The sequence below is a fragment of the Physeter macrocephalus genome, unplaced genomic scaffold (genome assembly GCF_002837175.3).
Source record: "Physeter macrocephalus isolate SW-GA unplaced genomic scaffold, ASM283717v5 random_641, whole genome shotgun sequence".
NCBI classification, from domain to species: domain Eukaryota; kingdom Metazoa; phylum Chordata; class Mammalia; order Artiodactyla; family Physeteridae; genus Physeter; species Physeter macrocephalus.
In genome coordinates, this window is record NW_021145911.1 from 36,456 (window position 1) to 47,473 (window position 11,018).

The following is an 11,018-nucleotide window of genomic DNA, read 5'->3' on the forward strand; positions in this document are numbered from 1 at the left end:
CGGAGCCTGTGCTCCGCAACGGGAGAGGCCACAACAGTGAGAGGCCCGCGTACCGCAAAAATAAAAAAAACCTGAGCATCCGAAGAGCCCCCTGAATGACTGGGATGCTGCCATCTGAGCTGGCTCCCTCACACACATCTGTGCAAGGAACCACCATCATTTATTTCATCCACTGCTGTGTGACTCTTCTCCACTTTGGAAAATTCAGCATACACAAGAAAACAGAAAGTAAAACGCTTGTAGTGATACACGGCATATTAATTATCCCCATGGAAAATCAAATCACACTGAAACTTCAAATTAACTTTTATGAAACTTTTTGAACTTTCTTACATGGCACTTTTCCCAAAGGCCCCGGTGGTGCCTTCTTTATAAGCTTTGAAATCAATCAGATGCTTCGAGGACAAAGGAGAATCACCTTTAACTCAATGCTTTATGGTTTGTGTTGTTCAGAGTGTCTCAGGGTTGAAATTCTCATGACTCCATTTGTTACCAACAATTTAATGAGCTGCTCATCGTATCAGCCATGAATGATCAGCAAACAACTATGCCTGCTCATTTATCTCCTCTAGTTTAATTTGAGTCCTTAAAATAAATGTTCATGTCTGCAACAGAGGGTCTGATATGATTCTTTTGCCTGGAGACTGTAAAATAAGCATGCCAACTACTGCTGCCTTTGGTAGATTTCAAGGTCGTCTGCTTTGCCAAGGTCCCTTAAAAACAAGCGCTGCTCTCCCTTGAAACCACCAAAATGTCAGTCCCATGAGGGCAGGCGCTGTCATTTTCTCAGTGCTAATCCCAGATACCTAGCATTGTGCCTGGTCCTTACTAACCAAACAATAAAAATTAGCGTAACTACTGGATGAGTGAATTTTCCATCACGGCCATCATACATGTAGGTATAGGCATATGCCTCCCACTTTCATAAATATCTGTGTTCAGAGACCACACAGAAACATGTAAATGGATGCGCTGCCCCAAGAGGGACATGCTACGTGGCTGCTTGCAGCTGGACTGTCAGACCACCCTTCCACCCCGTCCTGCCCTCGTGCATCGGGCACCAGCACTGTCTGTCCCCCACCGCGATAAGCTGGGTAAGGTTTAACTAACGTCAGACCTGAACACCGGCTCTACCAAGGGGTCCTACTGTCATCTGAAAGTAATAACCTAATTTATATGGGGCTACTAATAAACGTTTAACAACAGGAGAAGGAAACAGTAACTCTGCAAAGTGGAATTCTTAAAGGGACAGAGGCAATTTTCAGCTGAAAGAGAGATTTAACTTAGCTAATCTGCATGAACATCAGTGCCTCTGCAGCATCCAGAAATATGTTCTCAAAAGGTCATGTGCATAAGCATTCACTGTGAAGAATAAAAACAGTTGTTCTGAGTTTCTTGACAAATAAGAATAACTGCTCTATAATAAGAGCAACTGTGCTGGTGGGCATGTGTAGCCAAACAAATAGGGCTTTGTGCACCTGGCCCTCCCCACTGAAGGACCACAGCCGGGCCTAGAAGTGGGGAGGGAGGACAAGGAGGCCAGGGCCAGCAGGAGATTCGGACGTCGGACCCGGGAACTTGGGGCCCAGCCTCGTCTTCCCTCTCCCACGGTTGAGGCCATGGACAAAGACCCAGCCCCTGTGGGTCTCAGTTTCATTGTGGTTAACTGAGAGGACTGCTCTAATTTTGGTGATTCTACAAAACATTTCAAACAAATGATATGTATTGTGAATACTGTTGGGGAAATAGTATTTCCCCCATTTATTTTTTAAAGAAATAATTAAGGTGGCTCACTAAATATATGCCCCACCTTGAAGCACCCCCCAGATGAAATATAAAGTTTAAATAAGTGATTAAAAGTAAGTGCTGTCATTACGGAAATGCAAATCCAAACTACAATGAAATACTACTACCTCATACCCATTAGGATGGCTTCTATCAAAAAACCAGAAAATAGGGCTTCCCTTGTGGCGCAGTGGTTAAGAATCCGCCTGCCAATGCAGGGGACACGGGTTTGAGCCCTGGCCCGGGAAGATCCCACATGCTGCAGAGCAACTAAGCCCGGGAGCCACAACTACTGAGCCTGCACTCCAGAGCCCACGAGCCACAACTACTGAAGCCCGTGCGCCTAGAGCCTGTGCTCTGCAACAAGAGAAGCCACCGCAACGAGAAGCCCGCACACCGCAACGAAGAGTAGCCCCTGCTCACCGCAACTGGAGAGAGCCCGTGCACAGCAACCAAGACCCAACGCAGCCAAAAATAAATAAATTAAATAAATTTTTTAAAAAAGAAAAAAAAGAGAAACCTGGTGTCCTGTTGATGGGAACGTAAAATGGTGCAGCCACTGTGGAAAAGAGCATGGCGGTTCGTCAAGTTGTTAAAAATAGAATACCATATGATTCAGCAGATCCACTCCTAGGTGTAGATACATTCAAAAGAATTGAAAGCAGGGTCTCAAAGAGTTATGTGTACACCCTTGTTCAGAGCAGCATTATTCACAACAGCTGCAATGTGGAAGCAACCCAAGTGTCCACCCATGCCTGAAAGGATAAACAAAATGTGGTCCATCCATACAATGGAATATTATGCAGCCTTAAAAAAGAAGGACATCCTGGCACCTGCTACCACACGGGTGAGCCTTGAGGACAACATGCTGAGTGAAGTAAGTGAGTCACGAAAAGACAAACACTGCCAGATTCCACTTCTATGAGGTCCCTATGGTAGTCAAACTCACAGATACACAGAGTAGAATGGCGGGTGCCAGGGGATGGGAGGAGGGGGAGATGGGGACTTCGTGTGTAATGGGCGCAGTTTCTGTTGTGCAAGATGACAAGAGTGCTGTGAATGGAGGCTGCGGATGGTTACACAATACGAATGTACTTAATGCCACTGAACTGTACACTTAAAAATAGTTAAGGTGGTACATTTTATGTGTATTCTGTAATGTTAAACATTAGAAAGGAAAAAAACTCTGTATTACACATAAAGAGTGTACCCCTGACCTCCTGAGAGAAACACATACCATCACCTAGGAAGGAACCTAGCCAAAAAAATGAAAAACAAACAAAAAATCCAAAGCTGATCTTCAGATTCAGAAATAGATTACAAGGGGGTGGGGGGTTGGGAAGTGCTGATTAAGAGACTTAAAAGACTAAAAGATGTACGAACCAATCACAATACTGGGATCTTACTTGGATTCTGATTCAACCAGATTTTTTAAAATGACATTTATGAGAAAACAGAAATTTGAGTATGGACTGGATAGTTGATATTACCGATTTTTTGCCATTTGCGGGGGAGATATGACAATGGTACTGTGGTTTAAAGTCCTTATCTTTTAAAGATACACACTTGAAATATTTATGGATGAAGTAAGAATATGGGACCTGGCATTTGTTTCAAAATTAAGTCGGGTAGAGAAGGACAACGTCCAGCTAAAACGAAGTTGGCCGTAAGTGAAAAACTACTGAAGCTGGGTAATGGGTACAAAAGGCCTCACTCTGCTCTTCTGTTTGGGTATTTGAATGTGGAGCCACATTTTCCAGGTACACTGAACAATAAAGGGTCTTATCCTTTCTGGGCACTGAACTTCAGATGTGACATTTTCGAGCACATAAACTGTAAACTGTGAGAAAACCAACACAACACTTGCCCCCATACCAACCCTGGTAATGAAATGATTTAAGGGCATGCTTGGGTTGCAAATTATACCCGGATTTTAAATATGCTCCTCGATGCATACAGAGTCAGTATAATTACTCAAAAAGAGGAAAACCCCACCCTTTTACAGGCAACTTAAAGGGAAAGGGGGCAGGTCCTGAGCCCACCAGCTGAAAGCCTTCCCTGAACACCTTCTGAGCCTGGGCTGGGGGATGGGGGCAGGGAGCAGGCTGGCCTGTCAGGGTCACATTTCACAGACAGCTGTTCCCTGTCAAGCTGAAGGGCAACAGCAGGCTGGAAGGGCAGGCGAATAATCCATGGACGGCCTAGTGTAATCTGTGAAGTGAACTAAACAGAATACAAATGGCATCTACTATATGGTACGATTTACTATGTAAACCTACCAGAGTGTACGCTCCTTGAGGGCAGGAATCGCCTTGACCTCTCCCTACCACTCCAGAACCAAGAAGAGAGTCTGGCATGTAGCCAGATGCTCAAGACGTGTTTCTTGAGCTGCTTGCTGACTGCATGAGTGGACGGCAGAAATCCATGTATCCATGCAGAAATACCCAAACGAATCACATCGTCAACGGTGATTCTAACCCTGGGAGTGGGATTATGGGTGTCAGACACATGACTACCCACCACCGCCCAACAGCATGGATGTACAGAAATCCCACTCATGCTTCAAGGCCCAGCAGCACCGTTATCGCCAGATCGGGACCTGCTGCCCACCCCGCCCCAGCCCTGCACCCAAGCCCCACACCTGGTGAGGCCTCCCCCCCGTAGCAGTTAAGGCACTGGGCATCCGTCCTCTCCCCGCAGACGGGGCTCCCGGAGGTCCAGCCAGCACCAAACGAGCTTTGTAGCCCCAGCATCTGCGGCAGCGCCAGGCAGTCCGTTCAATTCAAATAACTAAAACATTTCAGTTCCAAAAGATCGGGGTGAAAATGGGTTGCAAGTGTGACACCTGCTCCTGACCCTTAACCGCTAACCACGAAATATGGAAAACAGCCTCCACTTCGAGAAGCAACTATTACGCAGAGTTTCAGATGATCAGCACGGGCAACAAAGGAGAATCCGTGGCGCGTGAAACACTGCCAGGATAAAAGAGATGACCACGAGCACACGTCCAACTACCAGATGGAAGCAGCTGGAGTCAAACACTGAAACTCCCACAGCTGGCAGGAAGGAGGCAGAACCCGACACAGTACAGCGCCTGCCCACCACCCCCCCCTTCCACGGGGCTGAGGGACCGATTCTGAAGCAAGGCAGCACCTCACACGTTCAGAGACTCAAGATTTTCAGAGACAAGTCAACTATACACAATAAGAAATAAACTAAAAAGTATATACATATGTGTGAAATATTCTTTTTAAAAAGGAAGATTTTCAGAGACAGACAGAAGAACTAGTGCATCTGGTTTTCTGGATGAAGCAACTAAGTCTCGAAAAAGAGCAGTAAGCAGCCCCAGGCCCTGGAGCAGGTGACGGCAGAGTCCTGGGCCAGGCCACCTCTCCCCCGAGACACCCACCACCCACGGACTGTCTCACTTCTGTGCCACTCGGGTGAAACGCCTTCTTCCCGGCGTTATCTTTTAGGTGTGGTCATGGTATTACGGTGTTTAAAAAAAAAAAAAAGACAGACGCATCATCTTCTAGAGATACATATTGAAATGTTTACGGATAAAATAATACGATAGCCTTTTCAAAATTCTAGAAACAGGTGGGGGTAGGGATGAAATTAGGCCGTGAGCCGTTAACTGGTAAAGCCGGTGATGGTACATGGGGGTTCACTAGAGCTGCCTCTGCTTTGGTGTATACTTGAAAGGTTTCACTAGGAAAAATTGTCTTAAGTACTCTCCAAAATACCAGGCAGCAGCAATGCCAGCTTCTTCAAGGAGAGTTTTGTTACCATCTAGGTCTTCTCCAAAAAAAGAAAGAGGAGGAAGGAAAGGGAGGGGGTGGGGGAAGAAGGAGAAGGAAGAAAAAAAAACCTTTCTATGACTGTCTTTAAGACACTCCCCCACCCCACCCCCGGGACTTCCCTGGCGGTCCAGTGGTTAGGACTCCACGCTTCCACTGCAGGGGGCACGGGTTTGATCCCTGGTCAGGGAACTAAGATCCCAAAGGCCAAAAGAAAAATAAAAAAGACACTTGCCCCATAAAGCTTATGACAAGGAAAAAAAAAAAAAAAAAAAAGAGGGTAGCTTATTGAACAAGTTATCAAGTCAGCAGAGAAAACAAGCCATGTCAGTATTAGATCATTAAATCAGCATTCTGGCAAAAAACAGTATTTCCAAACATTCTGATGACAGCTGGATCAAACCCGCCAATACTTGACAGTAATAAATATAGTTATTTGGGAAGAAAAATAGGGAGTGACCTTACAGTTCCACTGAAATATGCCAAATAAGGAAAGCTTGAAGCTGTAGGAAATGGAAAAGAACGGCTAATATTTGGCAAGCTTCCTTTATGATCAACAAATTAAAATGTTAAGGAAGCAATCTGTTGAGAAGAGATATTTTTAAAAGGAGCTGAATCATGCAGGTTCGGCCCCGGATATGGTCAATTGGTAATTTTAAATCATTTTTTAAAGTTAATGTTTTCAGCCCCCAGAAATTGCATTTAAGACAGCGCTGAGTTAATCATAAGCCCGCCTCCCTCGCAGCTCAGGTGGAGGGAGGGAAGCCTTAACTTAGTTTCCCTGCAGCTCTGCCCTTAACCCCTGGTCAGCAGCCACTGCAAACGCAGCCTCCGCCCAGTCACTTGAATGATAAGGGGATAAACAAAAACACAGGCTCAAAGACTTTAGCTTCCCATTTCCAAAGACACGCTGGATGCCGATCCATTTTCAATCGCTAGCCATCTGACCTACTTTGAATCTAGAAAGCCTGACGTTACTGGATTTCTTCAACAAAGAAAAGGTACAAGTGTTTTCACAATCTATGGATAAATAAGACGACATTCTTGTGATTAAAAGCCGTTGCAGTTCTAAGGGTCAACGTGTACCTTCATTAAGGCACCACAGTTCACACAGGGGGGAGGAGGCAGCTTTTATAAATAGTGGCTCACGTGACAATAAGTCACTGCAGAAGAAAAGGTCCGGGAGGCGGGGGTGAGGGGCCAAGAGGGGGTGCTAGTTTATAAGGGGCAGGAAGGGGACATCTGAGACCTGAAGGAAGTAAAACCCATCGAGGCAAACCAAAGCCGGCCCTGCAGTGGAACCCCCGTCACCACCCCCAAACAGAAACCAAGACGCTGTGGGCGAGACTTCTGTCCATTTGCCTGCTTCCAAGCTGCTTTAGCTTTGCCATAGCCTTGAGGAATCTAGATACTGTATCTTTTTTTTTTTTTCATCAGTTCCCTGGTAATGAGCCCTCCTCCTGGGTAACAACTGAAATACAGTGTCGGGCTTTAAAATCCTCTCGTTTCCAGCATTAGCCCTGGACTGAGCGGAGCCGATCTCGGCACTCAGTTAAGGATTTCCCTGGTGGTCCAGTGGTTAAGACGCCGAGCTTCCAATGCAGGGGGCGTGGGATCGAGAAAAAAAAAAAAAAAAAAAAGCCCTCAGTTAAAACGTCAGACCCGGGGTCGTTGATGCAAACACTGATCCACACTGGACTGCACTCCTGAAACAGCCCCAGGTGACCCTCCAGACGGCACCGCGGGAACGGCTGGCCCTAAGGGGGCCGGCTCAGCTCCCCCGAGAAGTGCCAGCGCCCACTCGCCCCCAGGGGAGGGACCACACGGGAGCAGACAAAGTCAGAAGCAGCGATGTCCACACGATCCGTGGCAGGTCGGCCAACCTGGAGGCCCCAGAATCTTCCAGGGTCAGTTCTATCAGCTGACCAACGCCAAGGCCTCGGCTCGTCCCCAGCCAGAATGGAGACAAGAAGCCCCGCTCACCTGTTGGTGAAGTTTATGAAGCAGTCTGCCTCAGGCAGGGGAGAATCACCTCCACCACTTTCACGGTCAGACTGGGGCTGCCTGGCCTCACTGAGACAGAGGTCAGTTCAGCACGTCTTGAAAGACCTGAGTAGGTTGGCTTCATATTTAGAGATTTTATTTTGTTTCTTTATTCATTCATTCATTTACTTTTTGGCTGCACCGTGCGGCTTGCGGGATCCTAGTTCCCAGATGAGGGACTGAACCTGCACCCTCAGCAGTGAAAGCACCAAGTCCTAACCACTGGACCGCCAGGGAATTCCCATCATATTTAGTGTCGTTAGTCTGTCTTCACATGGACAGCTAAACATGCAGACTCTGCAAAGCTGGCTACTGGATGCAGAGCATCCAAGCCCCTGCGCTCAAGCTGGAGCAGGCAGGGAAACTGACAGCACGGGACACGGACGCCCAGTCCACCCAGTGCAAACACACGTCCACGGAGCAGCGAGGGCCTGGGGCCTCCTCGCTCCCTGGCCTCAGCATCCTTACCGATGAAGCTGATCTCCGAAAATCGCCAGGAAGAACAGCTAAGGAAAAAAAAACCCTGACCCCCCCCATCCCCCCCAAAAAAAAACTCAAAAGAAATAAGAAAAAAAAAAAAACCCTAGAAACCTCCTTGCCATTCTGCGAAGCCGCAGGAGGGCTAAGTCGTTCTGACCTAAGTCCAGGTAAGGGGGTAACAGGCTGGTCGGGGGAGGAGTGGGGCCCAGCCCTGTCCGTCCCCTCCCATCTCATGGGTGGGAAGACAGGCCCTCAGAGCTCCAAGGCACCCAGCAAGTTAATCCGCCTCTGGTTAAATCCCATCCTCTCACTTCACCTGATCCCATCCTCACTCTGCTTTATTTAATTCAAAACAGCTGATTTCAGAGGTGCTCATCCTCATCTTTCACTCTAGTCCACAGCATTCCAAAAGCTGACTATTAAGAGCAGTGAAAGGCCTTTCTGTGTTGAAAACATCTTTTATGTGTTGAAAGTGGATGAAAGCCATGCATTTTGACTCCTGGAAAAAAAAAAAAGCATTTCTTTTTATTTCAACAGATATTTCAAAACTATGACATTTATTGAATGCTATGCCTATTCTGTGCGAGGCACCGTGGGAGGTGCTGAGTCCCCACTCGTGCCGATAAGCTGACCCGGCATAAAACAAGGACCCAGAGGACCGTAATCCTAGGTGCGGTGAGGGCAGAAATATAGGGCAGGCCAGGAGCGCCCCTGGGGGTCAGAGGAGGACAGATTCCATCTGCTGGAGGGGATCGGAAGGGCTTCATTCAAACAGAAACGGGAACTTGATCCGGGCAGCAGGACTTCAGAGGCCGACGGGAGAAGGATGGAGAGGGAGGGAGGGGGCAGCACGAGCAGAGGCCTGACCGGGGAGGGTGGGTTCTGACACCCGGGGCCTGGTCAGCTGCACACGTGGGAGCCCGAGGAGGCGGAGGTCACAGAGGACGAGGCCCGAGGAGGGACTGCAGGATTCATCCAGCTGCAAGAAAGCAGTTTCGGTTTAATGATGAAGAGGGAACCAGAGAGAAGAGGGGTAAGAAGGAGGCTTCTCCTCAAAGCGCGACAGGCTGCCCCAAGGTCCCCAAAATTGGAGAAACAGTTGAACTTTGTCAGACTGGGGCAGCTTTTGAAGTCACTAACCGCAAGGAGGAAGCATTCCCTCGGGCCTGCAGGAAACAGATTGCGTGGCTGCGTCTGTCCGGCTGAGAGAGGCCCAGCCCTCGGAAGGGTTTCCATCCAGACGGAATGGAGTATGCTGGCACCACCATCTTTCTGTGGCGTCCCCGTCACTTTCCAGACCCACCGGACTCCTGGCTGGGCCCACTTGTAGAGCCTTTAGTTAGGGAATGGGGAACACTGGCTCCGATAAACCATCAGGATAGGGCAGAGAAAGGATGAAGACGCAATGCCAGTGAAATAAACAAACGGCAACTGAGGAATAACATTCTGGTCATTCTGTATCATTGACAACTTAAAACTTATGGTTAGCACCAAGTACCAGACTGAATGTTGTGACTTAGATGGTAAAATTCCTGCAGACCCACTGCTGACTCTCCCACTGTGCCACCTGTAAATTCAGGTAAAACCCTACCTCTCCCCAAGCCTTGCTTTCTTGGTCAATTGAGGAGAAATGACCAGACTCTACAGAGAGAGGCCGTGCCCCTCAGGGTGGCCCCCGGCAGGCAAGGCCACCAAGACAGATGAATGGGGCTCAGTATCACCACAGAGGAAGGAGGGGTTTCCGAGGAGATGGAGCTCCCGGGGCTGGGAAGGCAGAAAGGCCTTCACAGGGAGGCAGGGCCTGAGCTGGGGGCTCCAAGGGATGGGGTCCAGCCCCGGCAAAGGCGGGGGAGTGAGCTCTGAGGCAGGAAGTGGAGCATCGATGTGCTGGGGAAGATTACAGGCGAGAGGCAAGAAGACGAAATAACAGGGAGGGAGGGACGTGACCCCTGCAGTTTAGCAGCACAATCCAAGCCAAGTCCCTTCTGGGTTCTTCTGAGTGTGTGTGTGAATAACCACTACTGAGAATGAGGTGCCACCTAGATGCGAGACGGGGGCGCCATTTCTTAGTCCAGTAAGGATGTTACGGTTAATAACAGCTCCCATTTACAGAGCAGCTACCGGCAGACGCTTCACATATACTCCCTCTTTTTGTTTTTATAACAACCCAGTTAGGAAGGTCTCGCCTTTCAGACGAGGGAGTGGAGACATCCAACCACAAAAAGGTAGAGGATCTGAACCCAGGCCTTGGGTTCCAAAGCCCACACGGCTTCTTCCTTCCCATCACAGTCAAGGCTCCTAGGCCAGTGAGCCCACGGTTCGAGGCCTTTCAAGTCCCTCTGAAGATGATCCCCAGCGCGTGTTAATCACGTGTCACTCAGGGCAGCCTGGCTGGAAGGAGCTCCCAGAAGATTGCTGTGACGTGCCTCCTAGAAAACCGGTGTCGTCACAGACATACAGCCTTACCCCATACATTAAGTGAGGCACTTTGAAAACGTGTGACTTCCAGCTTAAAATCGGCAGCTGGACACCCAAGCTCTCTCCGCTCCCTCCAGAACACTAAGGTCCAGTCTCACAGGAGACGGTTGCAAAGGAGAAGTCCACCGAATCCTAGAAGCTTTCCAGCTGCTGACAGCCACAGCAGACTTCACAGACCAGAGGAAGCTCACAGCTCAGCCTCAAGACAGGCCGTCAGACTTCCAGGCTTAACGACCCCACCCGGCAGGGAACCCAGGGCATCCATGGGAGAAACTGTCAAGCCCAGGAGAAAAGAGCACAGACACGGACACTCGGGGGACTCCCCTCAGCAAAGCACCAGGGCTGATCACTTACAGCGAAGGCCACCAGTCAACTGCCCCCAAAACCACCCCCTCAAGACACACACACACGAGCTTCCATTATAAGCATGCT